We start from the raw sequence: 22728 nt of genomic DNA, 5'->3' as shown, positions 1-22728 counted from the left end.
GTCGCAAACTTAGTTGTCAACCAATAGTTGAGGAAAACATACATTTTAATAAATCAGCTACATACTATATACCGATAACAATAAACATACTAAAGATCGTAGCCGCTTCTAGGATATATGAAAGTAAATGTAAACATGTTGCTGTCCTCAGGTAGGACAAAATGATAAGACAAGCGACGCGTTTTCTTCTCTCAGTTGTAAATCTACAGAGTAAGCGTTAACATTGAATGTCGTATGAAGTTTCTTTTGAATATTATTTGATATAAATAGTTCAATTTCTGCAGTTGCAACGCAATGATAAAGAAATAGGTTGTAGAAAAATATTGAAAGCGTATGAAGTGCCTTTAATAGTTTTAAAGTTATTTCAAGAAAAGTTTTCTATACCAAAAAATTACAAAAATATTAAGCAGAAATAGAAATGTAATAAGTAAATTAATTAAAAATCCAGACAGTTACGGTACAAAAAAGAGTTCTAAATGTCCTTCTAGACGTACGAACATCACCTCAAAAGCGTGCAATTTTAAGAATTATACGTAATTCGAAAATGAACGTTAGGCAAATTGTAGAAAATGCTAGTGTTTACAACACGTATAAAAAATGTACGTCGAGTATTACGACAGTACACACACTTAAAAAGAAGAAAATTGTAAAAAAAATTCTGCGTTAACAGGTTACCACAAAAGTGTCCATTTGATATTTGCGAAAAAATACATTCAATGAAAGAAAAAGTGGCGAAAACTAATATTTACCAATGAAAAAAAATTTAATATGGATGGACTTGATGGTTTTAATTATTATTACCATGATTTAAGAAAAGTAAATGTCGTTAAATATGTAGTGGCAGAGTTATGATTTAGGCTGGTATAGGTTATTAGGGAAAAATGGATGTTAAATTTATTAATGGCAAAATGAATAGTAAAAAATATGTAGATGTGTAAGAACAAATAAATAAACATGTAAAAAGAATTGCTGAAAATAATTTCGTATTTCAACATGATAATGCTTCCGTTTACACGGCCAAAATAGTAAAGTATTTTACGACAGTGTAAAACTTCAAATTTTAGACTAGTCAGCAATTTAATCTCTGGATTTTAACATTATTGAAAATATTTGTGGAAAACTTGAGAGAACGGTATATGCCAATGTTCGACAATTTGAGACCATTAACGAATTAAACAATTCATTACACAAGAATGGGACCAATTAAGGCAAAAAGGGATTAAAATATTATATAAATTTCTATCACAACGAATGATTTCTGTAATAAAATATAAAGAAGGTTTTACAAAGTAGTGAATATTAAATTTACACTTGGATGTTTCCTCTGAAGGGATATCAGAGTTAATTATGGAGGATTCCACCAAAACTTTTTGAGAAATGCATACTTCTCTGAAGTTCTCTATTGAAATGGTACAAGAAAGCAAATTAAAAAATGGACCAGTTACCAAGAAGATATATGAAAAAAATATCAGCTTGTTTTACGGAAGAGAACGTGCGAAGTGCTTTCGCGACGGTCTGAACGTTTCTCTAATCCGCTTAAAGAGAATGATAAGAAAGATTTGTATAGCAATGGTATGCGAGTATGTCTTGTATAGTGAAATTTGATAAAATAAACAAGCAATTCTATAGCTGGAGAAAGAGATTAAAGCTGAATTCAGTTTGTATTGAAGCATCAAGTATAGATAGATCCCTGCACTAACAAATAACAAAAAAAACAGAAAAGTAATATTCATTTGGTGTATATCGTTTTGTAATTTCATAATTTACAATTAGTGATTATCAATCCATTTATTTACCCATTATTTTATTAGAACAATTGCAAAATGTCCAAAAACGAGTATCATGATATAAATAGTAATGAAGAATTTCAATAGACATTTATATAGACATGTTAGAAAAGATAAATAATAAACCGAAAGAAAACGATGGTAGTGATAGTAATATCATCCAACAAGAAAACGAAAAAATCTCATAGATAATAACAATGAAAATGATATAAAAAAAATTTCTTCAAAAGTTATCGTATTGTAAAAAATTATAAGGAATAAAATATTTTTTTGCAAAAAATATATTCCTCAATGTTTACAAATTCATATAAATCAAATATAATTATAATACTTTACTTGGTCCAAAGCTAAACTATATAATATGGCGCGACTCGTAGCTCCACGTTTGCACGACGAACGGTATAGATAGAACTCTGCAATACCGTCAAGTTATTGCTAGCTAACATTCGAGAGGGCACCAAGTGCAAAGCATTAAATAAAACTGATAAATTCTTTTTGTATATTCCATTTTTTAAACATACGTCCTATTATTTTATCCTAATAATTTTCTTGAATATTTAAATTTTTTCAAATAAACTTGTATTCAATATCATCATTTTAGTTTAACTAATTGAATTATATGAATAAAAACAATATAAAACGATATATATATATATATATATATATATATATATATATAATAAACTTCATTTATATTAGATATTACATAAAAATTGACAAATAGGTTGTTCTATCTTCTTGTGCCTGATTACATTAAAAGATGTAAAGAAAATGACCGCATATTAAAAAACAAAAAGGGCAACCTCGAATTTTGAATGAAAATGAAAAAAGAAAGATGGTACAAAAAATTAAAAAAAAAATCCGCATTATAATATGCTCCACAATTAGCTTCACAAGTTTATAATGAAAGTAGAAAGATAATCAATGCTAAAACAGTGCGTAGACTAATGAGAATAATGGATATAATGGTCAAATAGCAAAAAGAAAACCGTAGATCAATGAAATAAATAGAAAAAGAAGATTGGTTTATTCCAACTAATTCGTTCAGAAACCGTAAGATTAATAGAAAGATGTTATTTTTGCCGATAAAAGTAAATATTGTATTTTTGGTTCAGACGGAAAAAGTATAGTGTGGCGAAGAGTAAGTGAATCTTTGAAACTAACAAATTTAAAACCTATTTTTAAACACAGAGATGATTTTGTAATTGTATGGGAATTTCGAGTGCTGGAGTTGATGAATTGATATTCATTGACAATACTTTAACTAAGAACAAATATTTAGACCTTTTGAAGAAAAATTTATAGAAAAGTGCAACTAAGATGGGTATATAAAATTCTTTCCCGTTTTATCTTCAATAAATTTTTATTGTCGAATTGTTGTTCTTTTAATTAACGTTTTGGTTGATTGGTTGTCTATACACTTAATACAATAGTAAATGCGTTAAGGCATTCCAGATTGCTCCCATTAAATACAATGATCATCCATAGACACTGTGTAAAGCATAGCTATGAATAATCGTATTAATGATCAGTTTAATGCCTCAGATTATAATAGAAAGTCCTAAAAGTCCAGCACTGATGTTTCCAAAGCTAAGTAATTTTTCTCAGGTGTTGCTAGTGATTTTTCTCAGGGTAAAGCGTTGAGCTTTCACAATGTGCGATATTACTAAGTCTTTATTGGATATTAAACTTTCGAATAAGTCAGATTAAGTGAATTTAAAATGTCGAAGAAACGAAAAGATTTTTATATTCAACTGCCAAAACCTAGTTGTCTCGGAGTATAAAACAGACTAAATTATCACAAAATAGCCAAAAAATATATAACATTTCTAAAAGTACGGTGCATAAAATTTACAAAACCTATTTAGAACATAATATTGTCGAAAATTTAATTAATAAAGGTCAGGAATGTTCCACTGATAGACGTTCGAAAAATTCGTGAGAAAAATTCAACGAAATCCATCGATAAAATCACGAAATATTATTAAAATATTAATATTAAATATTTCTTTTAGAATTATGAGACGAAGATTAAAAGATGTAAATTTAAAAAGTTGTTTAGCTAGCGCAAACCATACATTAATAAAGTGCATTAAAAAAAAATGTTTAGCGTTTGCGAAAAAGTATGTTAAGCCATTATCATTTTAGAAAAAAATGATATGGAGTGATGAGAGTAAATTTGAGTTATTAAATGAAAAAAAGGACACGAGTGTGAATAAAATCGAATGAAGCTCTAAAAAAAGCAATATGTATTATCTATTGTCAAATATAGAGGAAAATCCATGATGAAAGATAAATGCTACAACAGGACAATGATTCTAAAAATTGCAAATAATATCAAAGAATTTTTACAAGACTGTGAGATAGAAGTTCTCGAATGGTTACCACAAAGTGCAGACCATAATCCTATAGAAAATTTATGGAATTTATTGGAATTAGAAATGTCATTGGAAAAATAAAACTATAATAAAAGCCATAACCAATAAAGCCATAATAAAACTGTTTTTAAATGAATTGCAATTAAAATTTCAACAAATTAATCCAAATTATCTTTAGAAACTTGTGGAAAGCATACCACGAAAATTATAAACGATAATTAAAGCAAGAGGCTACAATACTAAATACTTGTTCATTCTGTGAGTACATATGTATATAATCCATTTAATTTTGTTCACCTAAAATGTTGTGTTATTTTCATCAACATAACATTATTATATTCTAACATTATTATTCTAATATTATTATTCTCATAACATTAATATGTTCTAATATATTAGTTATTTTCATTGATATTCCTGTTTATTTCATTAAATTATTCTTTGCTAATATATTGATTTACTATTAATTATTAAACCTATCTACTTAATCTTGTCCACGACTATATATTATTTGCTTTTGAACAGAAATAGGTCATGGAATATCTTCTTCTAGACAAATTTTAAGGGATTGTTAAGATCAGCGATATTAAAAGATGAAAATCCAATAACTATACATTTTGTGATGATTATACCAGCATTATTGGATCAAGCTACAGCTGAACAACAAGCGTTTTGTTTATCGAGGTTATCAACCCAGTATTTCACAAAAAGAACCAAACCAAATAAGTATTAATGATCCGACTAAAGGGAATTTCTCGATTGGGGCAAATGAATTGAATTTAGCGCAGAGAAATATATATAGGAAATTTAGTGCAATTTAATTGTATGTTAAGTGCTAGGATGAATGCAGGTTGAAATGAGGATGCGGTAAATAATAAGGGAAATTCAGCGATTGAATTAGGTCATCTAATAAAACCCAATAATTATGATGGAAAGGAACTGTTTAGGAGTCTTTAGCACACTTTGAGTTTATCGCTAAGGCAAATTATTGGAATGAGTCAGCGAATACGATGAGTCTTGCGTCGTACTTCTGTTTCGGAATTAGTAAGAAATCCGCCCAAACTAACATTTGCAAAATTAAAAACGCAACTATAGATGCGATTTGGGGATAATTAGCAATAGATCAATTTAGAGAAAATTAATAAAAAATTAGAAAATTTATAAGTTAAAGGAAAATATATTTTTAAAAAATTCTTTTGGATAAAATTTTCGTTCTAGTAAATGTTTCGAAAGAGATATGAATTCTGGACCGAGTGGAAGGAAAATGCAAAGAAAGGAGAAGTATAATCCAATCTGAGGATAAAAGAGCAAGGAAAAGAAGAGAGAGAACTACGCTGAGTATCGTCGATTTCTCGGAGGTTTTTAGACCATAGTTTTTCCTTTGGGTGGAGCGAGTTTGTGCTCCGGATAAATGTTAAGTCGGTCATCGAATGGGATAGACCCATGATAGTCTATCACCTCCACATGACTATAATGCTACAGCCTACGACAAGAAAGCGCCCAAAAGGAGGATTTTTTTCTGAAGGGAAAGTCCAACTTTCATCCATAGAGTGATTGGGCACAAAAACTTCGAAGCACGAGGGATCTTATAGAAAAGCGAAAGAAATGCTGTCGATGAGTACCCTAGAGCCCTGGACATTTGTGAATATGGTAACATCGGGAAAAGTCCGCTTGGCGAAAACCTATGACTTTATTGTCAGGAATAATTGCTGATCATTTGATCGGATCAGTTTTTCTGAATGGGATATTGACTGACGAATCATACAATTCATTTTTATGGGAAAAATTACATGAACTATTGAAAGATGTATGACTTGATGTCATCAATCGTATATGGTTTATGCATCATGGTGCACCCCGATATTTTAATTAATTAGCGAGACAGTTTTTAAATGAGAGATTCCCTAATAAATGAATTGCAAGGCCAATTAATTGATCAGCATGATCATCTGATCTAAATCCATTGGATTTTTATTTATGAGCGTACTTAAAGTCTTTGGTTTACAATGATATTGAAGAACGATATTGAAGAACTGCGATATCGTTTTTAAAAAAATTGTCAGAGAACTCAAATATCACCTGGTACTTTTGAACGAGTTAGAAGATCTATGATACGACGTTTAGAAACCAAAGGTGATCACTTTGAATAATTTCCATAAAAATTATTAAATAACAGATTACACACAAAAAAAAACAGCTATAATTCGAAACAAATCGGGCATATGTTCATACGAACTTTTTTCCTATCTTAGGGTATATACGTATCCCTGAAGTTATGCTCACACTTTCAGAAACACCCTGTATAATTATAATGATAATGATGTTTTGGAAAACATTGCCCCGTAAAACACTTCAATGGAACTGAATCTGTAGTACCAGGATATAAATATCGACTATGGTCTGTGGAAAAGCTTCTGTGGAAAAATTCCTTCCATTGTCATTAAAAAACAAAATTCATGGATGAGCGCTATTAGATTTAAAAATTGATCTGAAAATATATTTTTGCCTTCCATTAAAACTTACCAGGAAGAAAACGACTGTGTAAGTTCAATTCTTTTATTATTAGAAACGCACAAGCATATCTTCCTGTAAAGTAAAAATGCACATGCGATTTCAAAAAGATTCTTTTCTTAGTCTAATCAGTTATTGAAATTTTCAAAAGACATTACTGCAAAAATTTATTGCGATGTTTATTGATGATAATGACGCAATTTTACAGTTTTATAGGAAATTTAATTTAAAGAATTGCATTTATATGCTAAAAATTAATAAGTATTACTCTTAAGCAATAATGTCAGGCAAATTCATTCGTCGCGAGATGCAGTTATATGACAATAGCAGAGTTCAAAATAACAATCACGGTGTGAGAAAACCGAACTTGATAGGAGTGATTGTGGATGTATAAGTCGTCGTAAAGCAGGTAGATCTGAATAGATGACACTTGAGTAAAATTAACTATTACTGGAACAACGAAAGAGTAGCATCACATCTGAAGAAAAAACACGGAGTATTTACAGTCATTTCGCCTTGGCCACTATCTCAGTCCAAGGTGTATAAAGCGCAGCATCAATAACGGAACTGGCGAATAATGGAGTCCTAAAGAAAACGGACGTTAAACTCATATCAACCCGAATTCTAGTAAGACTAGCTGTGTTCTAGGCGCTTAATAAAAGAATGACAATTTAGCCGCAAAACAACGTAGGCTAGAGAGATAGATATAGGTTTAGGCTGTACTAAACAGTGCCTCCTCCTACCGACTTAAGAGCAATATATCTTAGCTTTGTAGACTAATCGGATTTTAATGCGACATAATGTTAAAGATCAAAGCGTTCCATGATTGTATACGCGATATGACATGTTCTGAACCCTAGAAATAAAGATAATTTTTTTTAGCCAAATTTTTTGTCGTCTGATTAATGATGAACATGAATGGATTAAGAGATAGAAAAAGAAATTCTCTGTCCTATTTACTCAACTTATTATAAATATCACGATTATCGACGTTATCGATGATATTTGGTCTTATCGGTGTTATAATTCTCCACATCTTTTTTTTTTATATTTCATATGAATATTATTTTGGTGAGAGAGTTCAGGAAATCTTTAATTATCAAGATGTGTGTACATCCTTCTAAGGTACATCACAAATATTTTAACTTGCAAATATAGTAACGCTTTCAAACTTTAAATTGGCAGATATTTCACGTAGTTTTGGCAAAATTTTACACACAGTTTGCAACATAAGAATAAATCTCTCTTTCCTTCCCTCTAAAATTAATTAAAAAAGAAAACTAAAAAAACTCTAAACTCTAAAACAATAAAAACTGATATTAATGTAATTTTTTTTATTAATTTAACGAGCAAATCCTTAAATTATGGTAAAAGATGTTTATTAATCCTTTGATTGCCAGCAAGCTGATCTGTCGGCATTCGGTAATTCTATGAAAATTGCCACAGGCCGATACATTGGTTCTGTGCGTTTACATTTAAATTATCGCTTCTATATATATTTTATATATTCTCTTATGTATTTTCTAAATTTGAAAAGAATAAACTTTTCTTCTAGAAAAATTGACATTTTCTCTTTTATAAAGTAATTCATAGAAGTGTGCATATCAAATCAATTCTGAAAGTCTTTGCATATATCGCACAGATGGGTAGCCAAAAAGTTAAATAGTCGTTTTGATTCATCATCCACGGGTATTTCGTCCGTAAAAGATGCCTCTATTAGGTTAGATTTTTTTTGTTTTCTATTATATATGCTTTATTGATTAGACCGCGCTCATCTTCTTCGATTTTCAAATCCATCTGGTTTCCTAGTTTATAACCGAGTCTTTTTCTTTCTAAATTTATACGAACTTTTCCTTCCGTTTGACTTAGATAGTTAATATGTATCAGAATATCTTGAATTTTCCATATCAATGTTTAGTTCATTCGCCTTATCAAGTTTTTCCTTGGCTGTTCGGTTCTTGGTTATTCTTTTTTTGTAGTAAGAGTTTTTATGCCTTTTCAGTTATAATCGAATCCCTATCTTTTAATTCATTTTAATCTGGCGTACATTGTTGGAAATCGTCGTAGGTCTCATCTTCTATATTCTCAACCGATTCGTCTAATAATTCCAAGATTTTATTAATTAAATTACCTTTTGTATTGACGGCATTATAAGTTGTTTCATGAAAATCAATTGGATTCCTAGATGGTGCATTCGAATTAATTTAGCCTGCTGTTATACACATTTCACTGATTTTAATCACAAATGTAATATTCATATATTTGCATCCTTGACGTTTTTAAACTACATTAAAAGTTTATGATCAGTTATTGACATAAATTTCCTCCTACTGGTCTGCTTTGTCGACACCACCCATATATTATTGTACTTTATCACAGTATTTGGCTTCATTATATTAATTCTTCCTTCTTCGCGTATTTTACTGAGAATTTTCGTAAAAGAGTCAGAACAAATGCTAATTGTTATAATTCGTTTATCTCTCCAAGTTAATAGTAACGTGTCTTTGCATCTATAGGCAACGGTTTCAATTTTCGCAACTTTTGGAGTTTACATTTCGTTTAGAATAAATTTCCTATTAGTTTGAATAATTCCAATTATGTGGCATTTCATGTTTAGCAATGCATCAGTCAAGGGTATACTTGTAAAATAATGCTCAGTGAAAATATGATATCCTGCAGCTCCAGAGTTTGATTTTAATAAGTTTTGATATAGATGTAAAACTATTCTTGCCCTTATTGAGAGATAAGATTCAATTAATTTCTCAATAGTGAAACTGCCACAATATGACAAAATGGTTTGTATGTAACCAATATTGTCAGAATATATATACGAATACCCCACTTCGTTAGTTTTGTAGATAATAAAGCTTATTCTTTCTTTGAAATTTCCAATCAATTTATCCATCGATAATTCCGTCTCGGAAATGTAGTGAAAAAACAATTCCTTCATTTTTCCCCTACATTTGTTGTCGATATATTCCAGAAAATTGTTAATTTTTTGAATCCGCGTTTTGATGTTTTACGCACCTTCTGAATTTTCATTTGTATGAAGCATTCAAAATATTTGTAAAAATCGGTCTCTTAAATATTTCGGCAAAGTAAAGGATCCGATATTTATTATCTATTGCCCAATAGTTCTTTAAATTCGGAAGTGGTATTGTTTTTATATGTCTAGAATTATACTTAGTAATTATACTTGCATTTCCTTTGGTGTAATATTAGTCTACGCATGCCACACGGACCAAATGTTTGACAAATGTTTTATTTTTATTTTATTATTCGCATAGCGATTAATCTCGTCAACTAACTTCTTGATAATTTCATCGATAAAAAATGATTTAAAAACATCTATAGGTTGCTTATAATTTGAGCTTATCTGTGGACCAGAGTTTCATGATCTCAATGTAAATTATATTTTTTGTGGAATGATATCTTGATTTGTAACATTCTTCCATTGACTATTGGGGCTTGTATTATTTCATCAATATTTAATTCATCATCACTGTCTATGTATTTGTTGGAAATATTGAAACGTTTGGACCGATTCCTTGTTGTACAAATTTCACTTCCACTGCCTGAAGTACCATTATCATCTTGCATCTTTTCAGTTATAAGATAATATTTGTTATCACTATTATCACTATCGAACATATCCTCTTTAGACATCCTACATGGAATGTTATATCGTATAAAATATATAAAAGGCTTCCTGGTTCGTCGTAAAGACGAAACCATCAGAAGACTGATTCGGGAGATTGAAATTCGTTCTCACTCAGCTCTTATCTCTCATAGCGAGTCTAAACGGAAGATAAAGCTTCACCCCTAAAGATTGCTAATTTCTTTTAAAAAACAAACGTGATACTCTTTAGTCTATTATATCGCTGCCTATCTTATCGCTCAGAATGATAGACGAAGGCGAGCTCTGCTCTACAACTTGGGTGAAGAGACTTGGGCGGCTATTTACCGACACGCGTCCGTAAAAGATCAGATTAAAAAGTATCTCACTACTTTTATAAAACTGATAGACATAACTTTATGAGGTTTACGAATGAAGAAATTATTCGCATACATGGATGATATCGTAATTTACGCTTTTATTTTATCTGAACATCAAAGGACATTCGAGTTGCTCATGAAAAGACTCCGTAAGGCTAATTTATAATTTCAACCTGAAAATTGCGAATTCTTCAAAGAATATAATATCTGATCCAAGAAAATTAGAAGCAGTTCGAGAAATGCCAATATATAAGGTTAAGAAACCTTAGACTAGCAGACTATTACAGATGATTTATTCCACAGTTTCCACTAAACTTTTAAAATTAAAGAAACTTTCGACTGTACTGATGAACAATAGTCACTTTAATATTCTCAAGGAACTCGTACATAATACCCTGATTTCAATAAGCCTTTTATACTTACAACAGACACATCAGTATATGTCATAAGAAAAATACTATCTGAAGGAAAATTAAACCATGATCAATTAATCTTACGCCTTCAGAACTTTAACGAATAGTGGATTGAAATACGATTCCTACGAAAAGGAAACTCCTGCAATAGTATATTATACAATATATTATATTAACCTGTTGTTTGTCAAATTGAGTTGTACTTAAATAAAGTTTTAGTTTTTATAACGCAAACTTTCAACGTGTATATTTTCTTAATTGCGCGCACCAATAGCGATCACAGCGATTACAACACACTCGCTCATCGAGCGACTCCATCTATTAAGGACTAAACAACATTCTGTTGAAGTCGTAACGCCCTTGGGTATAGTGAACGCTGTTGTACGACTATCTTTGGAATTCAATTCTACTTTACGCTAGGAATATCAACCGACCACAGTTATTAGATACATTCAGTTTCATAATGTAGCTTAAGAACGGATGAAACAACCAGTTCCAGCAATGCGGCATGACACAGATAATCTATTCATTTTTTAAAAATTAGCCATGAGTTCATATGTTTTCTTTCGCTGTTAAAAAACGCTCTTGAAAAATCCTTGCAACTTACATACGAAGAATGTTTTGAGATCTTCAAATATGCGAACAAAATACTTGAAATGTTTATTAATGAGAAACCACTAAGCGATCCAATTAAACCTTTGAAACCAGCACGTACTATCAATGAAAATTTAGCAAAAATAATGGCGTTGAAAGGTATGGCGATGAAATTTCAAACGAGACGTTTTCCAAAGTTCACAAAATTAACCATGTATAAATGGTTAACAGTTCGACAAAATACCTCATGCAAGATAATTCATAAAGTTAGAGATTTTATATAGAATTAATAGACTTCATAATCACACATCTAATACTACTTTGGTAATGCCGATCTATTTGGCGAAAAGTGAAAAGTGCGGCAATGGAATACTAAAAAATGATTACCCATCGCGAAAAAGTAAGCAAACACTCGTAATCTTAAGACACATCAACCAAAATCACGAGTGGGTGAGTGCTTTCTTTCTTCTTTCCAAATCAAAAGACACCTTCCTCCATCGTACTTTCTACATCATTTACGCGATCTTGCGCTATGAATGGAACGTTTTTCATCAGGTAAGCATCTTATTTTCGCCGCATTGATACTCCGATCGACAAAATGGCCTTACAGATCGTGCTCATGAGGCGACAATAATTCTGCGAGTTACAAATATAGTACGAAAAAAGCTGTTAGAGATACAGCAACAGTTAAGTTAAACACCTTCACGAAAAATATCGCGTACATTCCACGGAGCGGATCGATAGACGACGGTATGATCTACATAGCTTGTGATACATGCTGATATCGGTTCAAACAGAAGTCCATCAAATACAGTGCACATCGATTGTCATCGATGCAAACGGAAAAATGATGTACATACTTGATAGAGACAACTGCAAATTTGTGTGTCTTCTCGCATTCGTGGATGAGTAAACAAAATGTACATATGAACTATACGCAGCCGATCATTCACTTATCGCAACGGACGGAATATTATTATTATTGCTAGGTCTGCGACTACGTGATAATTTTGCATAGCATTTCATCGTCGTCAACGTAGACAATGCAATTATCAGATCAAAATTTTTATCACATTACAACTTATTAATTGTGCGAAATCGTGTTTAAGTAGACAGTGTAATGTCGTTAACATTATTCGGATATAAAGTCGATAAAATTAAAGATACAACACGGACTATTTGTAATATCGAAATATCATCGTGGGATTTTTACACGGAAGTTAATAGAACCCCTCTGCATATAATTTTTATTATATACAAGGGGTATGTTTCTCTTCTGTACACGAATGATAGAGAAAACTTTGAAGTTTTGATCTTTGAAATATCGATATATAGACACAAGCGGTCGTGTCCCGAGATGTCTGAAACTGACGCTATCGGACGATGGAGTTTTCCGTAAACGATAGAGTCCCACCAGCAAACAGAATTGCTGAGAAGCATGAAGCTCCCAAAGTGGAAAGGCATCTTGGAACGTGGCTTTTAGACACAGTTAACCCATAGGTTTCCAGATGCAGTAAACCGTGGTAGGACCTGGGTCGGAAATACTTACGATATATCGAAATCTTATAGGATGCAATACCGAGCGAATGGCTGTATATTTTATATTGCTTCTTACTTTGGGATATTCCCAAATTATTTTGTGTCGTCTTATGGGATTGAATTATCAAAAAAAAAAAAAAAAACGCGATTCGATACTACATTAAGACGAAGCCGGTTCCGAATGCATTTTTCCATATACGATGCCTGTCGTCAGATCGGCAAACATAATTTCAATAACATGGCATCATTCGACTATCGAAAAGCTTCTAATCATCGACTTTACATGTCGTGCCAAAGAAAAATGCAAGTTTTCGATCATATGGTAATTATCCTGCGCTACATACGCATAGTGTCCAATAAATATTTGATACCACAAATCAAGGGTTTCTTGCAGATATTAGTTGACAAGTAAAAACATATTTTTCACCACAGATTTAAGCACATAATCATGGTATGGTGTTGATATCGCGAAAATCGCAGTAATAACATTATTCGGCCTTCTCGAATTCCCGTGGATACCGTTCAGTTTATGAAACGCAGCACAAATTTTTTAGTATTTTACGGACAATGCGTCATGAGGTTTAAATTTTATGTAATTATATTTAGACGATTTAATAATTGCTTCAAGTAATGAAAAAGTACACTTGCTGCACTTCTCGGAAAGAATGAATGACTATGGGATCGTAGTTTATCCCGATGAAATTTGTTTAGTGAAAACGAATTCGTTTTCAAAACAATAACGAATTTCTCGATTATACAATAAATAAACACGGGATTCAATAGATTAGGAATAAAATGGAAGCTATAATGAAGTTTCCAAAACAGCGTATGACTAAAAAATTTAGACGCTTTTTGGCAATAAGAAGCTTTTATCGCAACTTCATTCCTCTTGCAGCTGCGTTACAAAAATTATAAACTCCTGGAAGGGTCTAAAAGAAAGGAAATTCTCCAGTTGAGTGAAACGATATTTGCTGCCATGAAAACTAAGCTCGCGAATACTGTATTACTTGTGCATTTAGAAGATAATATGTTATTGTCTATTACGATAGGTGCCTCGGATGTCCCGATTAGTGCTATCTTGCAACACCACATAAATGATTAATGATAACCACTCGGTTTTTTTTTACAAAAACTTTAATAATTGCCCAGTACAAGTACAGTATTTACGATAGGGAATTATATGCTATGCTTACATTGTAGTAAAACGATTTAGATACTTCTTGGTGAACATTTGTGATTTTTACGGATTATAAACTATTAATATTCAGGCTTCGTCAGAAATCTGAAAAGTGTTTATCAATTTCGCTATGTAGACTATATTGGACAATTTACGATCGACATTAGGCATATTAGTGGTAAGGAAAATATTACGGCGGATACGTTTAATTTACAGTCATTGCGGAGCAAAGAGATGATTGAGAATAGAAAGAGCTTTTTATAATTCTAATGCGCAAAGCTCTATAGCTTTAAAAATCAACGTAGTCCGATAAAAATGACAAAATTTACTGCAATGTTTCAATGAAAACAATTAGACCATATATTCTTAGTAAATTAAGACATAGGACTTTGGTAGCCTCTGTGAAGCATGTAGTGTTACGAGCAATTCTAAAAATAATTACCGAGACATGTGCTTAGATAGCGGTTAGAAAAAATTGAGCTGAGTGGGCAAAAACGTGTATTTCATATCAGCGTGTAAAAGTCTCTAACCATATCGTAACATATCTGATTAATTTTAATAGCGAAAGAGAGTAATTTAATGATACACATTGAATGAAAGAAGAAAATTTTGTTAAATTCATCAAATAGTTCGTTCGATATGTGAAGCTATCTAACGAGAAATCCATCTCCCTGTTGATAGACAACTATGATTCGCATTTGCCTATTGAAGTCTTTAATTATTTTACGAGCAATGGCAATCTTTCCTCCTTACTATAGCAACAAGCTTCCACCTTTCCATAAAACAGTATATGGCTCTGAAAATATAATTCAACGTAGACTCCAATAATTGGCTATGTTCATTCTGAAACGACTATTTATAACATTCCCGAATTAATTAAAATTGCACTTCCATTAGAAACAAGCTGTGAAAATATAAAATCCGGATTCAGTTTTAAAGAAACGTATTCATATAATGAAAATATTTGGAAAAAACAGCATTGGAAGGAACAGCATATCGTACAGAAAAAATTGAGGTTGTTGTTTGGGTCTTCGGGTTTTCGCTAGGAAGAGCACATCGTATATAAACAAAATTTAGGAAGTAGATATTAGCTAATGAAACGAAAGGCTGTTCGAGATCACATTTCATCGATAGCTTTCGTACCAACAAGAAATATAATGGGTCAGCAAGAAAGTAATTTCGGTTTTGTAGTGTAAAATAAAAGTCAATTTCTTTTATACAAATAATGAACTTTAATCTATTATATATTTTCCACTTTGTACAATGACCCTTTTCCAATTTTCTAATAACTTCGTGATTCCGCTTTCATAGAAATTCTGATCCTTATTAGCAAAAAATTGAACCAAGTGCGATTTAAAGTTATCACCATTAGTAAAAGTTTTACCTTTCAAAGAGTTTTCCGAACTTCGAAATAAATGCTAATTTGATGATGCAATGTCAAGACCATATGGGGGATACGATATCACTTTCCAACCAAACTCCAATAATTTTCCAGAAATTACCAAAGATGTGTTACGCCTTGCATTGCTTAGTGGAACAAGATCCCATTGCGATTTGTCAATTCTGGTCGTTTTTCTTGGATTGTTTCCTCATGTTTCATTAATTCTCGACAGTAAACATCTGAATTGATAGTTTGGTTCCTTGGAAGCAGTGGAAGCAGCTGAAAACACAATACCTTTATAATCACAAAATTAACTACCAAATTGACAGCATGATCTTTTTTACTGCAATTCATCTTTCAATGTGTTTCTTTTTTTACTGACTCAGCTTTCGTGGTGATTTACGTTTGGATCATAATCGTTTTCAATCGATGTTATTGCAGACAATCCATTTCTCATCACTAGTTATAATCCGTTTCCAAAACGGAACGGTTTCATAACATTTGAGATGCATTTGAAATAACGCAGATATTGATTCGTTGTGTTAACACTAATCCTACCAGCATTTCATGTATACCTATTCTTACCGTAATCGGTCATTTCACTAGTGTAAAAGTTTTACGGAATAAAAATTGTTTCTTTCGATTGGAATTGTCAATTTATTATAAGAAGTAATGCTCATAACGTAACTTTTAAGTAATAATAAAATAACCACTCATATATTTTCATTTTTATATGTATCATAAATAACATAAATAGGAGATCATAGAGACAGTGTTTACTTTACTTAGAAATAAATGAAGGATAGTTTTAATTTTTTAATTACATTTTTTGCAGATGATAGGACTCTACTTCATACATTTACCGCAAATATATTTTTTATAGATCATACAAGATTTAGTTTTGTTTTCTTTCGTATCTGGCATGTTTATCGCGAATGTGAAATATTACATTTGCCATCTAATATTGTACGTCTTCCCTTTCTTCTTGGGGAAATTCATGATATTCTTCGGCAAGCTCTTCTACTATTTGTAATAGAAATTGTTGTCTGGATATATTTTGTCCATTTGTTTCTTTATAAAGGATCCATACGTTGATACCGGCCACATCAAGGATGTTGAAAAAAAACATGCATAGGCCATCTATAGGATTTTGATTTAACGCTGTACTTTCTTGCCATTTGATCGGTAACATCGACGCCAAATTTGGTTTTGTTATAATACGCAACTGCCTCAGGTATTTGGTTTCTGTGTTATTGATTTTTATACTTTTATGCTTTGAACTTAGCATTGTAACTTTTTGGCTGGTTTGGATTTATAAATCGTTAGAGCACAATTATTTAGTTTATACTGTTGAAAAACGTTCCTTTTGTATTTTGCTGATTTCGCCAGTTTGGGCAATTATCTTCTGTTACTCCGAATAGTACCAAGTAATATTGTTCATTTTGTCAATAATTTTGTTACCAGTGAGACGCTCCTGAAAAAGTTGTTCGTCGTAACATGTTTCTAACATCGAATAAATGGTTCAACTAGTTTGAGGACAACAAATTCACCGAGTGGTACCCACGATGTGGGTCTTCTTTTCCCAAATATGGAAAACCGTCTATAATGTATTTACTGTTGGCATTCGATGCTAATCAAAATTTGATGCCAAATTTATCAGGCTTACTTGGCGTGTACTGTATAAATTTACACCTTACTTTTGTAGAGAATAATATCTCATCAACAGTCAGATTCATATCGGGATTGTAACTATTTTGACTATTCTTAATAAATCTATTCCATACATGTGAAATTAGAGCAAAATCGTGTTAAGATGTATACAACTATCTATAATTGTGATATTTAAATCCAGAGATAAGGTCCCAGGTAGAAAATTTTAGAAAATGATAAAAAATTTGTACACCGATTAACTATAATTTACAGATAAACAGTACTTGTAAATAAGCTAGGTGATGAAGTTTTCTCAATATAAACAAAAGAAAAAAAACCAAAGGTGAGAAATTGATTAATCAGAAAATCTAAGAATTTACAGATAGTTGATGATGAACGGAAAAAATAATACAAATGTATAAATTCATAATTAAATTTTGAACCGATTATTTGACCAGGCTTGGTACGGTTAGTGTTAAGTGAACCACCTCTTTCAATTTAAAACTTGATTTTTACGGGAAATTTTCTCATCCAGATTCGTCATTAATAGGAGCTAAATAAGTTCTCAATAGTCTCTTTTCCTTATGATTTATCAAAATGGAATTGTATATTATCAATATAATATATTTCAAGGTACCATCGATAAGCTATAGACAGAAATATCATTCATCAAGGGGGTCAAAAATAATTCTTGTTAAAATAAAGTATATTAACAAGATCACTCACTCCTGTATAATTCAATATGCTTCACGTTGTTCTAAAAATTGTGTATCCGTCGTTTCCCTGTGCTTTCAAGTGGCACAAAGTTCATCTGAATCGAAGGTTTAAAAGCTAGCAGATGAATATGCTATGAAATATCAAACCGTCACAGACACATCTTCGAAGTTTGAAAACCACAAGACAAATCTATATAAAGATTTTTGTGGATTTTTTTTAGAAAACAAAGGTCTCTTTTACACATAAATTCTTCTCTAAGACAAAAAACTAATAATTATTATATAACGAGATTTTTCAAGATGTCAACATGTACCATAAAAATAACACCTGTAAAATGAACTTTTCTGGAACAAGCATCTTACACGTACTTTTATATTATAAATAGTTTATACTTTTAGGTTAAAAAAAAAAACAATTCCATCAAACGTCTGCAGAATTATATTTTCTTGATCGAATAAAAATGCGAAATCAATTCCTGAAAAGATTGTATAAAAATACAATCGATTGTCCACCATCATCTTTAACATGCTACAATATGTGAGGTTTGTATAAAAACTGTGTGATGATAGATATTTCATGGATGTTAATAAAATATGGTAGACGTTGATAAAAAATCATACAAAGAAGCTTGCTCAAGTAACAAACCTGCGTTTGTAAGGTTTATAAGGGGCTGTGAAATTTATTGTTTCCCCTACTTGACTCATTTGATTCCCCAGCTGATGTGTAAAAGATTGTACAATTTTTATTATATGATATAAAAGAGAATATAAGAGACTTCTATTTTTCATAACGATATACAGAATATCCACGGAACTGGGCCGAGCTATATTTTTGAAAAGATTGAATTTTGTGCATTGATGCCTTGAAAGGTATAATTGCGTTATTTTTTTTTTAAATAAAACTAATTTTGAATACATTAATCGATATAATTTTTTGTCTTTTACAAAACATGTTAATAATATTATGTCTGAAAATTGTTGATTTGGCACTGACCGTACTAGGCCCAGTCAAATGATCGCTTTCAAAATTTAATTATAAATTATACATTTATTGTTATGTTTTGTCCATCTGACTTTATATAAAGTCTTAGATTATCTGATTAATCAATTTCTCAATTTTTGTTTCTTTGCTCTTTTTTTCACTGGCAAAATTTATCGCTTGACTCGTTTACCATGACTTGTCATTTTCACCGATGGACAAATTTATATATTTTTCTAGATTCTTCTGTCTAAGAACTTAACTCTGAACTCAGATAATTCAAGTATGCATATATCTGAATACGATATGTATTCGGCTTTATCACAAACAACCAAATGATCTGACAGAGATAATCTGGCAGGGCCGATTTCAGATATCGTCTAAACACAAGAAAGTCTAATCGGTTCCTTCTGTCTAACGCAATATTCTTTTGAGAGCCATAGAGTATAGATTGTACTTTAAGAGCAGTCAAAAATGACAAGAAGTACATAAATTTCATAATATTCAGTAGATTGGTTTTTGTTTTATTCCTAAATATGTCCAACCAAATATGTTCAGTTAGAAAGATATTGGAAGACATACAAAATATTAGTGAAGAGTGTTCCGAAAGGCGAAACTTTGAGTCTGAAAATAAACAAATTGAAAGTGAGGATGATTTGTTCGACATTGAAGAAGTTGAAAGTAATGAAACTTTGAGTCTGAAAATAAACAAATTGAAAGTGAGGATGATTTGTTCGACATTGAAGAAGTTGAAAGTAATAAAAGTCTGAGTCTGAAAATAAACAAATTGAAAGTGAGGATAATTTGTTCGACATTGAAGTTGAAAGTTATTATCCGTACAACATCAACGACAAAGGAGAAAACTTTTTGAATGCCCGCAAAGGACAAAAGCGCCGAAGAGTTTTATCAGTTTTCCGAAGTTTTCCAGAGTTTTCCGAAGGAACATGAATTGAATTACAATTCAGAATACCGAAGTGGCTTTTGATGAAACTGTTTGGCAAAAAAAATAGTAGAAAGTTTAACAACTGGACGACCATCACATAATTTCAAACAAGTATCAGGTCCAACGACATATGCCAAACGAAATATTATATCTGGTAAAACTAAAACAGCATTTTCTGTAATAATTGACAATAATATTATTTCATATACAAAAAATGTACGGGAACAAAGTGTTATGGGTTCTAGGGACTAAGTGAAATCTGTCAATATCAAAAATATCGGCCTATACGCTATACGTACGTTGTGCTTATCAAACAAGAAATTCAACTATTTCCTATCTATGAAATTCGAAATGGAGATCTGTTTTTTTTTTCTAAACTTATATTTTTCTAACGTAGTTTCGCGAAAATTTTAAAATATCTCTGATTTGATAAAAAAAAAACCTAGGGAATTCAACGTTTAAAAACCGATAAATTTGCTCTTATTTCAAATGTATGGAACAGGTTTATTAAAAATAGTCAAAATAACTACAAGTCCGATATGAATCTGACTGTTGATGAACAACTATTCTCTGCAAAAGTAAGATAGAAGTTTACGCAGTACATACCAAGTAAATCTGATATTTAGCATCAAATATAAACAGGAAGTACAATCTAAACGGATTTCTATATTTAGGAAGAAAAGAAACGTCGATAGCATTCGGTGAATCTGTAACCCTCAAACTGGTCGAACTATTTACATGATATTAGAGACACGTTACGATAGATAACTTTTTCATGAGTACATCACTGGCGACAAAATTGTTGGAAAAACAAACAACATTAGTTGGGACTATGCGGAGTAACAGAAGAGAATTACTCAATCTTAGAAAAATCAACCAAAGACAAAATGAAACATTTGTCGACAATTATTTATAAATTAAATAATTCTACTCTAACAATTTATAAATCTAAATCAAAGAGAAAAGTAGTAATATTAAATTCGAAACATAAATTTTTAAAAATTAATAATGATAAGAAGTAAATATCTGAGATAGTTGAGTATTATAACAAAATCAAAATCAATGTCGAAGTTGCCTATCAAATGTCAAGAAAGTACAGTGTTAAATCCAAATCCTATAGATGGCTTGTACAAGTTTTCTCAACATCCTTGTTTTGATCAATATTAATGCATGGATCCTTCATAAGAAAATAAGTGGACAAAGTACAACAATTTCTACTACAATTAGTACAAGAGCTTGCCGAAGATTACCACGAATTACTCCACAAACAAAAATAAAGAACATTTAGTGATCAATGTAATATTTCGTATTCGCGGAAAACATACCAGACACGATTGTGCAAAGATACTAAAACAACTAAATTTTGCAAAAGAAGAAATAATAATAATTAAAATTAATTCTGCAGAAAATAATAATTTCTGCAAAAAAATTTGTAAAAAAATTTGTCTACGGTAAATATATAAAGAAAAAAACCTATTATTTGCAAACAATAGCAATTGAGAAAATAAGAACATCCTTCATTTATTTCTAAATAAAGTAAAAGATACACCTATGATCTCCTTTTTATGTTATATTTATGTCCTGTTTATATTCTTTTTTTATTTAAAAGTTATGTTATGCATTATTTCTTACAAAAAATAGACAATTCCTTCCGAAAAAATAACATTCGTTTCATAACCTGTCAAATGACCAAGAGGAGCAATAAACTGGTATGAGCTCGCTACATTTTAATATCTTATGGCTGATTTATAGAAAGAATTCAGGAAATAAGAGGGATTAAAATGAGAAGAGAATGGCCGCATTTTTTTATCATCGTAATTTCCGGCATATATAAAAGTCCCAAAGTCGCCCAGAAAAAAATCAATATACCGATTTTCAAGCCGGCTCGCATTGATCTCGTCAAGGCATGGATGAAGGGTTTTTGTACACAATATACACTGCAACAATACTATAAGACGTAGTATAAAATCATACAAGACCATATTATAAGATAAAATTTCCCCTTCTTACGTATAAAGTGTTATCATTTACATCAGGAGATGTTCTTTAACGTAAACTTATTATTAATATTTCCAAGAAATAAAAAGTTTTTTTCCAAGAAAGAAAAAACATATACTTCTTATCAGTCGCGATAAAACTATATAAGTGCCGTTTAGTGTGAGAAAAAAATACCACATAGTTTATTCTTATTAATTATTAATAATTTGTATTGCAACCTTTTATTTTTTATTACCTCTAACATCAATACACATTTTTAATTCTTCCGTATTATTACGGAATAAACTGCTCTCCTCTAGAGTATACTGCCTTAGTTAATATTCCCCAACAATTTTCAATGATATTTAAATCAGGCGATCTGGCGGACCGTGGTAAAATGTCTATTTCTTTACTTGCATTACCTTCGCAGTATACACAGCTGCATTAACTTGATGAAAAATGAACTTCTGTTTCGTTATCTTCGATGCATGTTTTGATAATTGCTCATTAACAATGTGCATATATGATTTATTACTCATTTTTGCGAAAATAATTTCAATATTTGTTTTTCCATGGTAGCCTATGGCCGCTCATATCATTACGCTACCACCACACATTCGTCGTCTTTGTAATAAAACTTCCTCCTTCGTTAAATTGTGAAAATAATAATTTAGACCATCTGGTCCA

At 31.0% G+C, this 22728-nt stretch overlaps 1 long non-coding RNA gene across 6 annotated transcripts in view; it reads right to left on the bottom strand.

Annotated features, from left to right (window-relative positions):
* Positions 1-22728, bottom strand: part of LOC127071851 (uncharacterized) — a 134332-nt gene that overhangs the window by 34488 nt on the left and 77116 nt on the right. The window contains exons 7-8 of one of the 6 annotated variants that reach the window (XR_007785252.1): positions 15780-16055; positions 13368-15191 (exon numbers count right to left, since the gene is read on the bottom strand). The exons of 4 other annotated variants lie outside the window; for them this stretch is intronic. This is a non-coding gene — a long non-coding RNA (uncharacterized LOC127071851). Of the gene's footprint in view, positions 1-13367; positions 16056-22728 lie in introns of those variants that run through there. One more of the 6 variants, XR_007785250.1, reaches the window with a different exon arrangement.

This window comes from Vespula vulgaris, chromosome 23 (assembly GCF_905475345.1).
Source record: "Vespula vulgaris chromosome 23, iyVesVulg1.1, whole genome shotgun sequence".
In the NCBI taxonomy this organism is placed as follows: Eukaryota; Metazoa; Arthropoda; class Insecta; order Hymenoptera; family Vespidae; genus Vespula; species Vespula vulgaris.
This window is presented reverse-complemented; position numbering and strand designations above follow the sequence as displayed.